The sequence below is a fragment of the Canis aureus genome, chromosome 12, assembly GCF_053574225.1.
Source record: "Canis aureus isolate CA01 chromosome 12, VMU_Caureus_v.1.0, whole genome shotgun sequence".
Lineage (NCBI taxonomy): Eukaryota > Metazoa > Chordata > Mammalia > Carnivora > Canidae > Canis > Canis aureus.
Window position 1 is genome coordinate 32,896,581 of NC_135622.1, and position 20,350 is coordinate 32,916,930.

Genomic DNA, 20,350 nt, shown 5'->3' on the forward strand with positions numbered 1-20,350 from the left:
TCCCATTTTAGAGTATATAGAGGCAAACAAGCAGTTGGGGAGAGGAGAGAAATCACTATCAATGTCATAAGTCACATCACCATTTAGTTACTAGGTGGGGTCAGGAACTGGGCAGTATAAATGGGACCATACTAGTTCTCAAGCCAGACCACCACCACCCTTGCTCCCCCCCATAATGGATATGGTGTATGAACATTAGAACAATGCCAGAGTATTCTTTTCACTTCATGTGAATATTACCTATAATGACTCCTCTCTGAGCCAGGCTGTTTTGTTTGACTCAAATCTTTCCAGAGTCATGCAGCTCAGATACTTGATGCCTGCCTAGAGAGTGAACCCATCTTTTCAAACTGCTTGCCATGGACCCAGTTTTTAAAAACACTAAGAAAGTAGCAGAGCTAATGTGGATTGGACCTAGCAAGGAGTCCATTCTTTTCTTTTCTTTCTTTTTTTTTTTTTATTCATTCATGAGAGACACAGAAAGAGAGAGAGGCAGAGACACAGGCAGAGGGAGAAGCAGGCTCCATGCAGGGAGCCCAATGTGGGACTTGATCCTGGGTCTCCAGGATCCTGCCCTGGGCTGAAGGCGGCACTAAACCGCTGAGCCACCCGGGCTGCCCCAAGGAGTCCATTCTTAAAGGACTCCAGGCTTGTATTTTTTCTTCCTGGCCAATACTCTCATTGCAACTCTAGAAGTTGTTTCAGTAGTAAAATGAAAATAATAATTATTTTGTTCCTGTTTAGAAATCATACCTCCTTAGAACTTGACACTTCTATTAACCAAAACCATGTAACCATGTGTAGTATCATTATGACTTTACCCAAAGACTGGGTTTTCTCTTATAAAGAAACCAGACTGGTTTTGGTCTCTTTAAAACAACAGACAAGATATTTAATAACATTTGAAGACAATGAAAAAGGTTCAGCACAGGCTTCTGGGTTAAAGAGGAGGGCACAGCTTTTGACAGGCTCTCTTGATGTTTTGTTCTTCCTCATAAGTTTTTATCTGTCATGATTCCCAGCAGAGTATTTCCCCATACTCATTCTGTGGGAGGATACTGACACAGCTCCAGAGTCTGCCTTTTATTTCTTAATTCTCCCAGGAGAAACAGCCATTCCTTAGTTCCTAATATAAAAGAAAAAAGAAAGAAATGATAGCTGTCTCACTGGTTGATTCACAAGATTTGTACCAAAGCACAGACCATTCGGAGGATCTTTAGGAACTGGAAATGTTTCCTCAACTACTTTAATCAAAAGTCAGAAATTGCTTTGACACCAGGATCTTAAATGTCACTTGATCCTCTTGCCTGGTCCTCACAAATCAATAAGGACTGATTGCTACAGAGTATGTTTGGACAGTGCTGATCAATTAAAATTCAGATCTGGATACTGAGGCTAGATAAATATCAAATGGCAAATTACCTGAGAAAAAAGAACCAGAAGTTAAAACCAAAGAGGGCAGAAAATTAGTGAACTTAGCAACTATGTCTTCCAGAATTGTTGATTGACTTTATATTCAGTCAAAACTTTCAAAAAAACATCTATACAGTCCAGGCTGTGAAACAATTTTTAAATCAAACATCAGAATCTTTATTTTTTCAATCCTAGTTGAATTCTATAAACCTCAAGCATTTATTTTGTACAAAGTATTGTATCAGGCACTCTAAGAGGATATGGAGAGCTCAAGACAAATTAGTTCTAAGAAAATTAATACTAGCCCTGAATTCAGTTAAGAGGAGTCCACTTGTGGGATGCAAATTAATCTTCCACTTTGGTGGAGACATTTTATCAATTTGAGACTGCTTAATGGAGCCATTCTGAAACCTTTCAAGAAGCTTTTAATAGAAATAGAAATACTAATTTCTTTAACTTCATAGTCTTTCACCAATGAGATAAATGAATTCAAACTCAACTAACAGATCTTGAGTCTACAATGAGCCAACTCTGAGTTGACATATGATCTTTAACATTTCAAGTAGGGAAGAACTGATTACAAATATCATTTGCCTCCCCACTCCTGAATTTTTTTCTATTGAGTGTTGATACTAATTCATCACTGGATGTTCTTAACTCTACCTGTTGCTCTTTTGACTTTGAGGTGTCTGGTTATATTTCAGTGAGTTCAACTCCAGCTGTCACATTTTGACAGCCAACTAGAAGATACCTTAGTCCCTATGTCTGAATATTCAAAGTTCTCTTCATTTTAACATCAAATGTCATCAGAGAGGAGACCCAAGGACTCTTCTCTTTCAAAAATGAGTATTTGTTTCAGAGGGTGATGAATCTTTGGCTCCTTCTGAACATGAATTCCCTTATCATTAAAGGAAAGACTACCTTTAGCTTGATTTCCCAGAACACATCAAGCACTACATGATTGATCTCTTGCTCCCTGTTATCATCCACTGGGTATGGGTTGAAGGTACTTTCCATTGTGAACCAGTTTCTCCTCATAATACTTGATTGCAAGTGTCAAGCCAATAAAACCACATTAAGTCTGATGGGAATTTAAAGGTTTATTTTGAAAAAATCCTTTGTGCACTTCTGGAAAAAAAAAATTCCCTTCCCAAACAGGGAGTGAAAAGTTTCTCCCTTCAGAGTAAAACTACAATAGAAAATTTAATGAGATTGGAATGGATTCCACATCAGTGACCTTTGTAAAGCTGAATGTTATTCTTCTGAATGTAAACTACATTCCTACAGCTTCTCGCAATAATTCCACGTACTTTTTCATTCTTTGTACTTAATGATCACCTTTTAAGAGAGAGACTGATACAGTTATTTTATACTAAAGTGAGTAAATACAAACAGGGTGTTTGTTGACCAGACAGAAAGATATTAACAGATTGTCAAGGAAGACAAAAAAGGAATTTCATTTTACAGATTCAACTGTCTTTCTAAAGCCTTCCTTGTTACGGAGAAGATGACTCCTCAAAATGGTTTTACAAAGACTTAAATCCCACCCCTAGCAGTCACCTGGTTTGCCCACAGCCCAAATGCCTCATTAGCAATCTGAAATTGCATACAGTTGGAGAAAATACAGCAAGAGGATGTAGGCATTGCCATGGGGAAAAGAAAAAGCAACCATGGTGAACTCTGCTTATATAAACAAAAAATGTTTTAGTGGAATAAATGTAAGCTTTCTCTTGAAAGAATCCCAGTTAGAATGTCATTAGAAATGGCAAAACCATTTCAACATCATAACAGTCATATATTCTAACTTTATTAGCATTGAGGCACGACGCCAAATTCGTCAGGGGGAAAGGTAAACAAATGTTCCCAGCACTGTAACAGATAAAGTGATCTTGTGAGCCTCCCCACTAAGAAAAAAAATAAATAGATAATATTTTCCTATAACTATATTAATATCTAGAACTTTCACCTAGGGAAAAAATTATTTTTTCCTTCTCATGACTAATCTTTATGTAAAGCTTCTGTTCAGTTGCAGTAGGCATGGTATTTTTATATTTTGAGAAGTCCTTCATACTGATTTTGACCCTCATTTCACATTTCATTAGGAGATCCTAAATTGGAAAGGTTGGATTTTCTGTCTCTTTTTAAACAAATCTGCACCATAAGCATTTTCTAAAAATGCCTTAAGCCATCTAAGTAGCTCTGTCAATCAGTGATAGGTGCTTGGCATAAGGCAGAGAACTTGTGAATAGATTGAGCCTCCCTTCTGAATAAGGCAGCTGCTCATTCAGACCCTCATGTCCCATCCCTCTCAAGTCCTTATACCAATCCAGGCTCTTGAACTGACCCAGTTCCACCTGTCAAATAGTAGTGTCTAAGTGTGGCAGCTTGTTCAACTTAATTTCTCATCAACTGAATTTCTCTGATGTTCTTGCAAACTCTTTACTCATGCAAATAGATCCTTACATTTGATACACTTTAAAAGGGATTTTACTAGAAAAAGAAATCAACAAACCTTTGTGTTCAATGAAGAACCTGAACAAACTTAACTAATCTATTATGTTAATCACCTCAAGGTAATAGGAATAATATCACCTGTGTGGCAAGAGAGACTCTTAATGCTATTACTGAAATAATGCCCTCTGAAGAGAAACTGTAAAGTCTTCTACAAAGCCTTTTAAAGGGGGCCTGGGTGTCTCAGTCAGCTGAGCATTCAACTCTTGATTCCCGGCTCAGGTCATGAATTCAGGGTTGTGAGCTCGAGCCTCATGTCAGGCTCCATGCTGGATGTGGAGCCTGCTTAAGATTCTCGGCCTCCCTCTGCCACTTCCCCTATCCCTCTCAAATAAATTTTTAAAAAGCCTTCTAGAGACTCAAATTTAGTGATATAGAAAAATATTTCCTTCAGGGGAAGGTCACAAGTTAGAGCATGAGTGAGTCACATTTAACTTATAGGTTTGTTGTATATATGCAGATATGGCACTAACTTCTGAAACTCTTATATTAAATTAGCATCTATTGAATCTGTCCCTTACCTACATTATAAAAATGGCAGAAAACTCCAATACCCACCTTCACATTCCACATGGAAAACCGTTGTCCTGGGAGCACATTAAGGTGATTCGGGTAATGACAATATGTTTTGGAATAAGCTACTGTAGTGACTCTGACATTTGGTTCCTAACAAAGCAGTATCAGCCAAAAATTTGAAATTTGTTATTTATGCAAATTCTCTAGTCCTACCAGAGACCCTGCTCAGACCTGTGAATCAAATTATGGAAGTGGGCCCAGCCATATAACCTCTGACAAGCCCTTAAGGGTGATTCTGGTGCACGTTCAAGTTTGAGAGCTACTGAACAGAGCTCTGAGAGATCCAGGAAAGTAAATGCTGCCCACTGCTTAACTGCTTCCTCAGAGGAAAAAGCTTAAAAGCTTAAATGGTAGGTTCTTTACAATCCCAATAAATTCTGATATATGGACAGAAATGTTCACTGGACTTAAAATATAATTTGAAGGCAAATTAATCCTTACAAATATTCTTTCCTGGCATAAATGAGCTTCAGGCAGGCTCTCCAGAGAGATTTCTAATCAGTTTTTCTAGTTCTTTCAAAAAACCAACAACTAATCTGCCTTGCTTGACTGGCTCGGGGCCTCTAGAATGACCTTGGACACTTTTCTCTTAATTGATTAGGCTCTGGACCATTTGCCTTAATGCTGCACCATCGTGTGTGTATCAGTACTGAGTTATACTTAATGATACAGTCTACTGGTTTAAAGACTGGGTGTGAACTAATTAAGTTAAAATGACTACTGGTTATGAGTGAATTTGGGTTTTAGAAGATAGTTTCAAAGGCTCAGTATAGCTCATAAAACCTGGAAACCACAATGTAGGCACGATCCAGTTACTCAGGAGTTCCTTTCTAGGCTCTCTCATTTGAATTGATCCAGAAATGGAGAGTCAGCAAGTGACTTTGTTTATAAAGAGGTCTTGCAAAATACAACTTAAGATTGTTATTGTATGTGCACATGTATGTATTTTTCCTAAAATCTAACCTGAAAAGAACCCACTTACAGGTACTTAAAACAACCATATATATTTTGACTCCCCTATTTTGGAGATCCAGAAAACTAATTCAAGTGTACAAAAAAGCAGCCTATAATGGAGGCTTAACAATGATATCCTGGAGAAGAATTCTATAACTGTCACTCACTCCAGGCCTCCCTTAAAAGGAGTCAGATTTGTCAGATATTTTGGAACGACTGCTTTTTCAGGAATTACTGAAAAGCCCACTTCTCTAAAATCTGTATTGCTCTCCTGTCGTTGGTCAAAGTTTAAGCATTTGAACATTTGTTTTCTGTCTCCAAGAATCTTTCCCCCTTGGCTCTTTCCCCATTATCCTATTTCTATTTCATACCTGATTACCAAATACCTCCAGCTAAAAGTCCCCCCTTCCTCTGTCTCCACAATTGTATAGTATCTATTTACATATTCTTTTAACTAAAAGTTAAAACCTCACTAAAAGGATGCTTCCTAGAATAATTACCAATGTCAAGACACTTTGGTGATGGGATGTACACCTTTCTAGGGATAGGGGCTGAGTCAAATTGTCTGGGATTCATGCAGATCCAGAGCCTTGACCTTCTTCCAGAGTTTCAGAGTATATTGTGGTATTTTTACACTTCTTAAACTCAAGGCAAAGTTACACTGGTGGCTTGCCTTAGTCCACAACCCATGGTGTGTATTATTGGCTCAAGTCCCAAAACCTTGAAACAAACCTGGATAAAAAATTTCTTTCAGAAAGATCAGGGGGAAAAGTTATATGATCTAAAGAGTCTTACTTATGTAATCAAAAAAAAAAAAAAAGCCTTGGTATTAGAAGATGACAGATAATTGTTTTAATCTCCCAACAGTTTTGCCTTTCAGTGCCATTCATGGTGATTTTCATAGGTCAGTGGTGCAATTCAACACTATTCTAACAAGCCATAATAATCATCGGCACAACTGTTATTACAACAGGACATCCCTGGGTTTCATCTATTAATTGTTGTAGACAGTAGGAGCTCACACTGAGAAGATATTGGTAACTTCCTAGACAAGGGCCAGGAAAGGAACTAGCGTATTGTACATACTTGTATATATCCATTGCTCTGTGCCACTGTGAGTATTCTAAAGAGGCAAAAGAGAAGGGAAAATTTAGGCAGTAGAACTTCTCTCTTGCCTTTGATGATTACTGATGGCAATTCGTTCCCACTGAATAAGCCTGGTAAAGACTGTTAAAGTAAACTGAACTCATCCTGAGCCAGAACAGGCAATCCATAAAGAAAAAAAGTGGCAGATCATTGAGCCAGAAACCACCTCTCCTGAGGAGGTGATCATGAATTGTCTGTACAAGGCAAAAAAAAGGAAAAATCACTTGTTCACATCTTGTATGTGTAGTTTAAAGGACCCACTACAAATATCCTTCAAAGCAAGGAGAGTGGGAAGAGATTAAAAATGGAGAGGAGGAGATTTTACCTTGAAAAATGGTAAGCAATCCTCAAATTCCTTTAGTTGATCCTGAAAATGTTCACGTCTAAAACTATTTTTAAAATAACATAACTTCACTGCACTTTTAAATTCCTGAGTGGTGGTATGTCAGTAATGCATTTGGATACTTGAGTTTTTCAGTTTTTTATTCTTTATGCCAATGAATGTAATCTCTAAACTTGCCATTCTGAGTACACACACACACACACACAACCACATGCACACATATATTAAGGGATATGCATCATCTATTACTCATTTTCTAGGAAACACAGTGTATAAAAACAGAAATTCCCGTGGATTTATTCAGTGTGTTTCAGTGACAACATGTAGTAGGGAATAAAGGTACTCTCATATCCTCTTTGCTGACCACATTGTTAAAATTATAATTGTAAGCAACACTGCTAAAAACGCCTGTGTAAAATAACTTCTCTAGTTATCAATGAATCAATACATTTTGAATTCAACTTTCAAAAATATGTGCTAAACTTAAATATTTTTATATCTGTGGTGTTTTCCTATTAACTAATAGTAATGAATAAGTGACCATACACCTGATACCATCAAAAGGGAAGATGGCCTAAATGAAAAGTTAAAAGTGGATGTTATCTATAGTCTTCTGCCAAAGAGCACTGTTTAATGAAAATGTAGATTAATTTTATTATGAATATGATTATAAGACATGTTTGCCCTATCATCCTCTATCTTTTTGAAAATCAATGTTTTATATTCCTAAGGGCCCAGGACAATATTCTTTAAACCAGTATAATACACAGACACCTTAGGAATGAAAGGTACAGTAACTTGGATCACCTGCAGAATGCTGGATTAGCACTCCAACATTCAAGGGTATATACATGAGTCTTCTCTATAATTGTCATACTGCACTGAATCACTTTTGGGAATTTCAGCTAATTCTTTTAAATGAAAGGCACCAACATTAATGACAGATCTTGTCTAACATGGAAGGCATTAAAATGTTCCCTTTCAAGCACTGTCATGAGTGGATGGAAATTACCATCTAATCTTCCCACCTAATCATCTCATGTAGGTTAACTCCAAGGTCTAACAATGTTGCATAGATGGTTAACAGACTATGTGTACCAAGGATATTTAATTTGTGCAGTTTGCAAGAACTAGCCATTTACAAAATACATTCAACTGTTTTGTAAATAAAATTTTTGATTCCTATAGTTTTGTTCAAACTGCTATCTTTTAAAATACTTCGATTTTATTTGAATTTTAAAAATTAATCTGTTATAAGTTAGATGTTGCTTTATTGACTCTGTGATTCAATGTACACTCAGCCATATTCCTGTGGGGAAATATCAATTCTATTGACTTTCTTGGCATGAGCCAGAGATTCATAGTTTCTTTAAGGACTCTAAGTATGAGACAAAACCAAAATTAAATTCTAGTGAAGAAATTAGAAAACTGTTGTATAAAATGTATTTTTAAAATCTTAAGATATATGTGATTTACACTGCCTGTTAATCTAGTCTCTTTGTGAAATAACCACAGCATAATATTTGTTAAGACTCTGAAACACCAAATATTTGTGATGTTTGTATAGCACCGTTGTTATAATATGTGATTTCAAATGGTAAGCATCTTTGTTGTAATCATGTGAGCCCACAGAATTCCTGCTGTTATGTACAACCAGCTCTCAGAATTCAGATTTCCTGCAGCTGCTGTATCACCAATAAATGAGAATTGTGAAAAAAAAATTTTAAAGAATTGAGTTTATGCTCACTGTGCATTTTCCTAATGAATGAATTCAGAGAGTTTTATTTTTACCAGAAATGATCTCTCAGTCAGTAAATACAACTGCTGATTTCAACCATACTACCATTCCAACGGTTTCTATATTCTTGATCTAACTACCCAAAACTGGAAGCTTATTGCAAGGTGTGTCCTAACAAATGTACAATAAATGCCTTTCCTGCATGCTGCCTGAGATATGTTGTAATTTGAAATGTCTTATAAAAAACTACATATTTCATAACCCAAATTGAACCAGCAATATTTCTCATGTGTATAATCGATGGTATGTTAATATAAAAATCAGAAGCACTGTCTGTCATACATGTTTTATGTGACATTTAATCTTGTTAAACTGTAATCTATGAAGTATTCGCTGCCTGAACTAGTCTACTCTGTACAAATCATTGTCTTAACTGTTTTCCTAATCTTAACCATATTTCCTAACACTTAAATATAAATGTTTGTAAATTAGTCATTCAATTTTTTAAATCAACTCTTATGTATCTTCAGTGTGACTCAGTTAACTAACCTGAAACAAAGAAGAATCAAAGCCTTTCTTGTCACAGTCCAGTCCAGGCCTAGAGACATTTCAGTTAGGCAAAAATTCATTCATTCATCCAGCAAATATTTATTGTGCATCTACTATGAATCAGGCTCTACCCCAAATATTAGAATTCTCAAGAACCAGGGAAATCACAATCCTCTATCTCCCAATGAGGAATTTCTGAACTCCCCCTCTACCATCCTTCTGTACTTTCCATAGACTTAAGAAATTATTTTGTTCCTCCTACATTATAACAGAGATTATCCACAGAAAGATCTTGAATTAAAATATGGTCCATCAGGCTCAAGAAAATGCAACTGTAACAGAAGTAATATCTTAAAGCCATACTTAAAAATAAATGAAAATAAAACCCAGTTTAAGAGATTTGACCCTAACTCTGAAGAAATGCTTAAAAGGTCTCCTCTTGAAATTTGTATATTGTGTTGGTTTTAAAACACTAAGATTCTTTTTAACATTTCCTAAAATGGTGTTCCTGCAAGGGATGAAGGAATTCTGTGAAAGAGGAGGAAGATGGCTGATGAAGGGATAAATATTTATCTACATAATAGCACAAAAGGGAACATACCTAGGATGTTCTCTCAATGACAGATTCCCTTACATGTATCATGTCTGTTTACCACTTTTAAAAGTGTTTGTACATGTCACCGACTCACTCACAGCCAGATTCACATCTGAAATGTGACACATTCTCATTTTTCTTATTCAAGGAGATGCTGCCACTGTCTTTCAAGGTGAATTGTTGCTACGACAGAGATAAGAGGGTTTCAGATCCATTCAAGTCTGAAAGCAGATGAGCATGGTCAAAGAATGAAACCCAAAGTAAAACCTTGTGATTCCTTCCATTGTGGTGCTAAGGGTAATGAGGATGACAGATGTTCTATGCCCTGACCCTGTATCACAAATTAATCTTGGCAGCATTTGAAGTCCTCTGAATCTGTTGACACCAATTTCAACTTACCTTTCTCACGGGTATTATTTTTTTTCAAGATTTTATTTATTTATTCATGAGAGACACACAGAGAGAGGCAGACACATAGGCAGAGGGAGAAGCAGGCTTCCTGTGTGGAGCCCAATGCGGACTCAATCCCAGGACCCCAGGATCACAACCTGAGCCAAAGTCAGACTCAACCGCTGAGCCACCCAAGTGTCCCTCTGATAGGTATTCACTAAGTCATTTATTCACTGTAAATATGTGCTACTCACTGGAGGCAACATTAGATCCATCCATACAGCCACACATTCACAAGATAAAACAGTGCTCACAGATACTGGTTTACAGAATCAGAAAACTCTGGATTCAAATTCCAGCTTTGTCAGTCTATCTGAGTAGTCTAGCCTTGTGAAAATCCCTTCACCATTCAGAACCTCAATTTCCTGGTGAATAAAATCAGACTAATAGCACCTGCTCTTTAGGATTGTCCTAAGGGTTGAATGAAATAATTAACATTTATTAAATGCCTGGCACATTACCTAATACTCATAAGCAACTGAAGAAATGTTAGTTGATATTTATGTCTTATACGATACTAATGTCCCTGATGCCAGTGACAAAAACTCTCTCCTTGACCAAACTTGAGTCACACTCCTAATGAGCCCTCCTGAGAAGGCCCTGACCTTAGAGATCTGTCCCTGGCCCGCTTGGTCCATCTTAGTAAAGACCCTGCTTAGTCATTTTAGTGAAAATCCTCCCATCTTGATATCTGATCAAATTCCTCATCCCTCACCCTTGATATCTTAACACCCTGGCTTGCCTTCAGGAAGAATCCTGTTGAGTTAGTCTAGCAAAAATCTACCTAGTTTGGATGTATCCTCTTAGTAATGTTCCATCTATCTTAGTAATGTTCCTCCTTATTGTTTCTTAGTTATAACCCCCCACTGTTCTCATTCTATTCAGAATTGAGCTCAGTCTCTCTCCCCTACTCCCCATTGCAGCAGTCCCCTTCTTGAATAAAGCTTTCCTGTCTTTAGCAAGTATCTGAATAAATTCTCCTTTAACACCAGCAACATCTTCCTTGCTGAGAGATGAAAAGACCAAATGAGCTTAATTCTAACTCTCTTTGTTGTAGTAGTTTCACCCAACATTTATTGAGTGCTTGCTATCAACAAGGCAATGTACTAAGTATCTGGATTATATCCTTGTTCCTCATGAATAACCTCTGAAAAGAGTATAATTTATGCCCCTCTTTACACATGAAAACTTGAAGCCCAGAGAACTTACATATTTGCCCCGAATCATATAGCTACTAAGTGGCAGAACCAAAATCTGAATTCCAGTCTGTCTGACCCCGAAGACCAAATTTATGATCATTATATCATTCTGCCTCTATAAAGACAGATAAAAAGTATCTACTTGGTTTGAGAAAACTTCCAAGATGACATAAAATGATAGCAGTATGCACCAATATATGCAATCTATGCCATCACTATGAATAGGTCAAAAAACTCCATACAGATTGATATATAACTCCATAGTAGCAATCCTACATCATTATTATCTCAGCTCTTATATAGCTTGTGACAAGAAGTGATATAGAATGTCATATGAGTAAAAAGACTTTAGCTAATAACCCCCAGATGCAAGGAAAGCTCACTAACTTTTTCATGCCTCCTCAAAGTCACCTTAGACACAGCTCATCCAACATCACCTTCAGTATTTTAGACAACCATGGAGAACAAATATATTTATTTCTTGCTGTTTTGGCCTGCTTATCTGTAGACATCTGATTTGGGAACAAAAATAAGTCTAATTTCACTCACAAATTTAAGCAAAATTCTTTTAAGAAATCAAGTTACAAGATTATCCAGAGCAACAAGAAGGCCATGCCTATGTACATAATCCATGAATAGTCCAAAATGTGCTTGAATATGCCACAAGTTCTCCCTTATTGCAAATGACCACTTTGTTCTAAAACTGTCCATAATAGCAGCTATGTTGCAGCACCACTTCCATCATCTATGAATTGTGATTCTCCAATTATGTCCAGTTTCTGTGTGTACTGGCTACATAACATGTAGTCACCCAGACAGGGAAGAACAAAATCAGATCCAGAGATATGCCAGTAAACTCTTGATTTTCTTTTCAATTTCAATAATTGAACATGTTTAAGTTAAGCTCTTAAGATCCTACAACTTTATATGTTTATGTATGTGGACCATGAGCTCTTCCCAGATCTGTGCTTAGCTATTCAATGGCAGATAAAAACCTCACCACATTTTAAGGAATAATAGTGGATGCATAATAAATATATAATTCATCAAAGTTCATAATCAATCCTTGGTTGGAACCTTCGTCAGACGCTTAAATGTCTCTGCTTTCACATTTCAACTACTGGCTGAATATAGAATTCCATAAAATATTTTCAGAAATTCTGAGATGATAAATCTATAATATGAGGATTATTTACAATGGTCCCACACATGTCCCATCTGCTGAAAGGAAATCATTTCATCTCAGCAATAACCATGGCCCACCTTACCAAAGATCTGATATTGCAGGGAAATTTTAATGTTCATATTGCAATGCAAAATTCTTAAATAGGCTATATGCAATAAAGAATTTATTCTAGGTTCTTTTCTTACTATATGTAACTAAAAATAAGGTACAAGTAGAATAAGAGTCCAGTAACACAAACTAGAAATTACAACAAAAGGTTAAGCCCTCAACAAACAGCTGCACCTGTTCTGACAGCTCTGCTGGCTTTACTTTGTGAAGAAAAATGTTAACAACCTTCTTTGGTTACCATGAAAACTAGAGGACAAACAACCAAGCAAGTTTCCTAGAGGGAAAAAACGTGGCCATCTGTTTTAAAATTCTAGCCAACAAATTCCAAGTGTATGTAAGTCCCAGGTCTAAAGAAGCCAGAACCTAAAGATGCAAATAAAAAAAAATAAAATCTCATCTTTATTAATCAGAAGGCATTCATGTTTGGGGACATTGCAATAAAAAATGGGATAAAAATTATGGTTTCTGTTACTGAATACAGAAAATCTGTATTTTTGCGACTGACGCCTTCATGATGCTTCATCCCTAAACACATTAGTGAGGACTCTTTGTAAGCCAGAGTTCCATAAATTCCAAAGGAAAGACTAACTCAAAATTCTTAACTAATCTCCTCCTATTGACAAATCAGAACAGAGACTTCTCTCAAACATCTTTCTCAAAGGCTTTTCAATTCATTCTTTTTTTAAAAGATTTTATTTATTTATTTATTCATGAGAGACATATGAGAGATTCATATGAGTGAGAGGCAGAGATGTAGGCAGAGGGAGAAGCGGGCTCCCTGTGGGGAGCCTGATGTGGGACTTGATCTGAGGACCCCAGGATCATGAACTGAGCCAAAGGCAGACACTCAAACACTGAGCCACCCAGGCATCCCAAAGGCTTTTCAATTCAATAGAAACAAAAGACCAGAGTGTGCCTTTCCAAAGATGATCAGTAGCAAAGTCTAGATGTCAAAAAAAAGTCCAATTGCCAAAAAAAAAAAAAAAAAAAATCAACACATATACATATGGCTACAAGTAGAACAAAAAAAAAAAAATCAGAGCCTTTTAAGAATTGATGAAGGATGAAATAGAAAAAAAAAATAGGCAAACATCAGACCCTTTAAGGTCAGTCAACTAGGGCACTTCATTTTATTTGAAACAGAGGAAGCCTGAGATGGAGCAACATGTTTTGTAGTCATGGGAAGCACTAGCACTTGACCTGCTGTAACCTTTGAAAAATTGCTATGCCTTAGTTCTGTGTTGGGGGAACATGTAAGTCTAAGTGTCACCATATTGCAGTTGCCTAACTCCTAATATTCCTCCAGAGGGGCACCACAGAATAATGGGTAAGAGCAAAAAATCTGAAGCCACAGTACTTGGGTTCAAATCCCAGTACTGCTAAGCTCTGTGATCATGGGCAAGTTACTTACTTTGTGCCTCAGTTTCTTCATCAGTAAAATGAGAAAATAATGGCACCTAGCTCATGGAGTTCTTGTAAAAATCAAATGAGTTAAAATACACAAAATCCTTAGAGAATGCCATGTAAATGTCACATACTGTCTTCTCTGCCATAAGACAGAGAGCTCTAATTGGTTTTATTTGCTATCCATCCATAGTGAAGTAGGACTTGACTCTTAATGTTTAGGAAAATAGAAGCAGAGGAGAACAGAAGCCATTGAGACACAAATTGGGAAAAGACAAAAGGAAAAATACAAAAGTAAAAGAAAGTAGTGACATGAAATAGAACTGAAAGGACTCTCTTTAATGTAGAAAAAAGGAAAGGAATGTTTAGTGAGGAAGGCAACTTGGTGGGTTAGAATACTGATACAATTAGTGATGCCTCCTAAAGTACTCCATGACTTTTATTATCGTATAATAAACAGGAACAGTTTATAATAATAAACTACTATTTATATTACGATATTATTTATATTTATATTACAATATATTATAGTATATAAACAGGAATAGTTTATTATACAATATTATTTATAGTTCACATTTAGTAAGTACCAGCCACTGCTATGCACTTAGCATACATTATCTCATTCAACCCCCACAAAAAACCCCTCCATGAGTCCAATATTATTATTCCCATATTTCAAATAAAAGACTTGAAAATTAAAGAGCTTCCTAATGTGTGAAGCCTATGTGATAATCAATGCAGAGCCAACATGAAGACCAGTCTGACTCTAGAGGCAACACTCCCAACCACTGTGCTGTACTCAGTCCCATGCAGATGTCAGGACACGGATTCAGTTTGGGAAAAATCCAAATGTTGAGCTAGATGGAAACCACCATAAAAAAGTCCTATTCCTGGGCAGCCCCGGTGGTGCAGTGGTTTCGCGCCGCCTGCAGCCCAGGGTGTGATCCTGGAGTCCTGGGATCGAGTCCCACATCAGGCTCCTTGCATGAAGCCTGCTTCTCCTTCTGCCTGTGTCTCTGCCCCTCTCTCTCTGAATAAATAAATAAATAATCTTAAAAAAAAAAAAGTCCTACTCCTGAACTTTTCTCTCCTGTTCTCCTTATAGGTTTCTTTTTGGTGTTAATAGTTTTATATTGTACAACTCCACCAGTAGCAAAGAACTTTTACTCTTTGATGATCTTAATCATGTGGATGCTGTTACTACATGTATGCAAAAACAAAAAATAAAAACCAGTAGTGCTTCAAAAAGCAGCATAATTGCAGAACCACACCTCTACTATGAGCAGGATAAAAGTAATCTTTATTTTAAAAATTACATATATATATATATATATATATATATATATATATATATATATATATATTTGTCCCACACAGAATATCATAAATTAAGTCTAACTTTCCCACATGGGGAAAAAATGTGAAAAATGAGAAGTTAAGTTTATAACCACAGGCACTTATGCTTGATAAATGATTACATTCCAGAAGACTGAAATACATCGTTTTCTAAGCTGAAATACAGTTTTTTTTAATGCATATAGATCTTTTACACAAGAAAACTAATTGCAAAAAATTATGTCAAAGTTAACACTGCATCATAGATACTTGACAAAGTTCTTATCTTAGGAATTTTTCATAATTCCTTCATATTTCCATAGCACCAGGTCAGAAGGTGAAAAACATTTATTGTGATCATAAAGCTCATAAAGCATGTTTTCAGAAGAAATTGAACAGAAATCTTTGAAGACACCCTGAGAAAGACGAAGGGTCACTAATCATCTAAACTAACTGACTTATACATTGTCCTCTTTATTCCAAAGTAATGACATTGTAGCACTATATCCATGGCAGGCATAAGAGAAAAAGTCATTGTTCAAAGTTGGGATTAACTTCCTCTAACTGGCAAGATGACAAATGATCGCTTTCATGCTGCATATATGAGAATCTCTTAGGGATAACATGTATTTAATTGGTGAAGTGCTTTAAGGGTAATTACTTTGCATCAAAGACTACTTACGAATTTAGGACTAAATCTATGACCAGGATAGGGCATTTCCTTTTGATCTACTTATAATTAGAAATATTGAATAAACTATTGTCTTAATGTAACTGATTAAATAGAATTAAAAGTGAGTTAAAACATTTTAGAACCAATAGAAGATTTACTTTTTTTCCCCTCCTCATATGCCAGAGTAGAGAATTCCTTCTTGACTATGTCTGGAGGTTAATTTTACCAATTTGCCTTAGTTAGTCGCACTGAAGATGTTCAGGAAATTAAGCCAAAGCCACATGCTTGACCTAGAGTTGACACTTGTGTATTGAATGGATAAATGAACAGAAGGATTGTTGGATAGATAGATGGATGGATGGCCCAGGAAGCGTCAGGTTCTAAAGAAGAGACCCACTGTAATAGATCAGGTTATTGGGAAGATTTCAGTCCTAAACAATTAAAGCAATGGTTTTAACTCTGGCCACACACCAATAGCACTAGAGGAATGTTTATAGAAATACTTGGCTTAGAACCCACTACAGACCAATTAAATCAAAATCTTGACATATGAGGGTAAATAGTACAACTTAGGTACAAGCATTTCTCAAAAACTTTACTAAGTAGAGTAAATATGTTCTACAAATAAAAATATAGGATGCCCAGTTAAATTTAAATTTAAAATAAAGAATAACTTTTTTAAAAGATTTATTTATTTATTTATTTATTTATTTATTTATTTATTTATTTATTTATGATAGACAGAGAGGTAGAGACACAGGCAGAGGGAGAAGCAGGCTCCATGCACCGGGAGCCCGAGGGGACTCTATCCAGGGACTCCAGGATCACGTCCTGGGCCAAAGGCAGGCGCGAAACCACTGAGCCACCCAGGGATCCCCTCCAATAAAGAATAATTTTTAAGTATGCCCCATATGTTATACAGAACATTCTTATACTACAAATTGTGTGGTTTTATGAAATTCATATTTAACTGGAGTCCTTATTATATCTGCAACCTTATCCCCCAGTACATCCTAATGTACAGTATTTAGCTCCATTGAATTCTACCAAGATAAGCAGGTGGAGCATGACATCAAGAAAATACAACAGCAACAAACTAGGATGTCTAGGACACCCAGGACTTGGCAATCTACGCTAGGGATACAGGTTCAGAAGCAGTACTTTACCATGGAAAGATTTATGGAGGTCAAAGTAAACCCTCCCAGGTCCAGAGAAATTGGGGCATCAGATTAGCCACCGAGGCAGAAAACTGAAGTTCAAGTGAACAAGACAGGGATCCAACTGTTTCTATGATATGCTATGGGTGTTTGGGCGAACAGAATACGGTCATGGAAGTAGAGTTGGAAGGTGAGAACAGAATTCACAAAAAGGCAAAATCCTTCACTCTGGCACGAAATTATGGACCCAAGAGACTTAGTGTGTCTCTGCTAAGGAATGAATTGATTCCAGAGGCTAGGGTGTGTAATTCCAAGAGAGTTCTGAGGTAACCTTAGTTTCATAATTGGAGGCCTTTTGGGTTGAGGGCTGGACATTCCATTATGGCAGAATCAGCGAGTGAGCCAACATTCTCATCAAAAACTCTTAAAAGTGTCTCTATTGACCAGTATGCGTGTCAAAACAACAATCCAGATGAGGGTAGTATGAAGAGATTAAGCCTTGAGCAAGATAAATTTCCATCACTACCTATAAAAGTTTCCTTTTGCAAACTGAAGATGGCAAAATAAAAGCAGATTTTGACACTAATGGAACTAGCAAAGAAAAAAGATTTAAGGAGCCTTGATCTCCCTAGAAAAACCCAAAGATATTCTGGCAAAAAAAAAAACACCAAAAATTAAAATATATAACCATAGAATATATCTTATTTGGAATGCCAGTTGAAAAATATAAGAATATATAAGAATATAAGAATAACCTTAACATCTGGCCCTGGACTTTTGTGTCTTGGGAGGTTTTTGATGACTGCTTCAATTTCCTCCCTGGTTATAGGCCTGTTCAGGTTTTCTATTTCTTCCTGTTCCAGTTTTGGAAAGGGAATATAAGGGAAGGGAGAAGAAATGTGTGGGAAGTACCTAAAAGGGAGACAGAACATAAAGACTCCTAACTCTGGGAAACGAACTAGGGGTGGTGGAAGGGGAGGAGGGTGGGGGGTGGGGGTGAATGGATGATGGGCACTGAGGGGGGCACTTGACGGGATGAGCACTGGGTGTTATTCTGTATGTTGGTAAATTGAACACCAATAAAAAATAAATTTTTTAAAAAAAAGAATAACCTTAACAAATATATATATAATATATATAATATTATATATATATATATATATATATCTTTAAAAACTCAATAACTTCTATGTGTAAATAGGAAAAAGGGAAACACTAATAGAAAAATGGACATGAGTGTATGAACAAGCACTTGCAAAACTGGGTATCCAAGTTGGCAAAACAAACAAAACACAAAAAGGCACTTAACTACTTTAGCAAGCAGAAAATTGCATATTCAAACCACACAGTAATACTACTACATAGACACCAAAATGACTAAAATTAAAAAGACAAAGTCAAGTGTTGGCGAGAACATGAGTTAATTGAAACTCATGCACTGTCTTTGGAAGTGTGAATTAGATGAATTGTTTCAAAAAATCATTCAGCATCACCTCTTTTATTCATAAATATGTATATCCTACGGCCCAGTGATTTTATACCTCAGTATTCAACAGAAATGTGTCCAATATTACCCAAAACTCATACACATGTATATTAATAATCCAGACTGGGAAAAATGCATAAGAGAATGGTTCAATAGATTGTAGTATATTTATAAACGGATACAATATAGAAATGAAAATGAATAAACTAAAGCTATTCAAAAATTGTATGAATCTTCCAAACATAAGGTTGAAGAAGCCATACATAAAAGAATACATTCTGTATGATTTCATTTGTATAAGTCCAAGAATGAGTAAAATAGTTGTAATGCTGCAAGTCAGGACACAAATTACCTTGGACGAAGATGCAGAGTAGTAATTGGGAGGAAATAAGATAAAAATATTTGAGATGCAAATAATTTTCTATTTATTCATCTGAGAGTAGTTACATGGGTATGTTAACTTTCATAAATGTATGCATATTTTACTTTCCTCTGTGTACTATATTTTAACAAAAAGCTTTTTTTCTCTTTTATTTTTATTTTTTTAAGAAATTTATTTTTTATTGGTGTTCAATTTACCAACATACAGAATAACACCCAGTGCTCATCCCGTCAAGTGCCCCCCTCAGTGCCCGTCACCCATTAATCCCCACCCCCTGCCCTCCTCCCCTTCCACCACCCCTAGTTCGTTTCCCAGAGTTAGGAGTCTTTATGTTCTGTCTCCCTTTCTGATATTTCCCACACATTTCTTCTCCCTTCCCTTATATTCCCTTTCACTATTATTTATATTCCCCAAATGAACGAGAACATATAATGTTTGTCCTTCTCCGATTGACTTACTTCACTCAGCATAATACCCTCCAGTTCCATCCACCTGGAAGCAAATGGTGGGTATTTGTCGTTTCTAATGGCTGAGGAATATTCCATTGTATACATAAACCACATCTTCTTTATCCATTCGTCTTTCGATGGATACCGAGGCTCCTTCCACAGTTTGGCTATTGTGGACATTGCTGCTAGAAACATCAGGGGGCAGGTGTCCTGGTGTTTCATTGCATCTGTATCTTTGGGGTAAATCCCCAGCAGTGCAATTGCTGGGTCGTAGGGCAGGTCTATTTTTAACTCTTTGAGGAACCTCCACACAGTTTTCCAGAGTGGCTGCACCAGTTCACATTCCCACCAACAGTGTAAGAGGGTTCCCTTTTCTCCACATCCTCTCCAACATTTGTGGTTTCCTGCCTTGTTAATTTTCCCCATTCTCACTGGTGTGAGGTGGTATCTCATTGTGGTTTTGATTTGTATTTCCCTGATAGCAAGTGATGCAGAGCATTTTCTCATGTGCATGTTGGCCATGTCTATGTCTTCCTCTGTGAGATTTCTCTTCATGTCTTTTGCCCATTTCATGATTGGATTGCTTGTTTCTATGCTGTTGAGTTTAAGAAGTTCTTTATAGATCTTGGAAACTAGCCCTTTATCTGATATGTCATTTGCAAATATCTTCTCCCATTCTGTAGGTTGTCTTTA

At 36.5% G+C, this 20,350-nt stretch overlaps 1 long non-coding RNA gene across 2 annotated transcripts in view; it reads right to left on the reverse strand.

Annotated features, from left to right (window-relative positions):
- Window positions 1-866: 866 nt before the first annotated feature.
- The window catches only part of LOC144280937 (uncharacterized), a 69,529-nt gene continuing 50,045 nt past the window's right edge, over window positions 867-20,350 (reverse strand). For both annotated transcript variants that reach the window (XR_013349385.1, XR_013349386.1), the window contains exon 3: window positions 867-1,126. This is a non-coding gene — a long non-coding RNA (uncharacterized LOC144280937). The remainder of the gene's footprint in view (window positions 1,127-20,350) is intronic.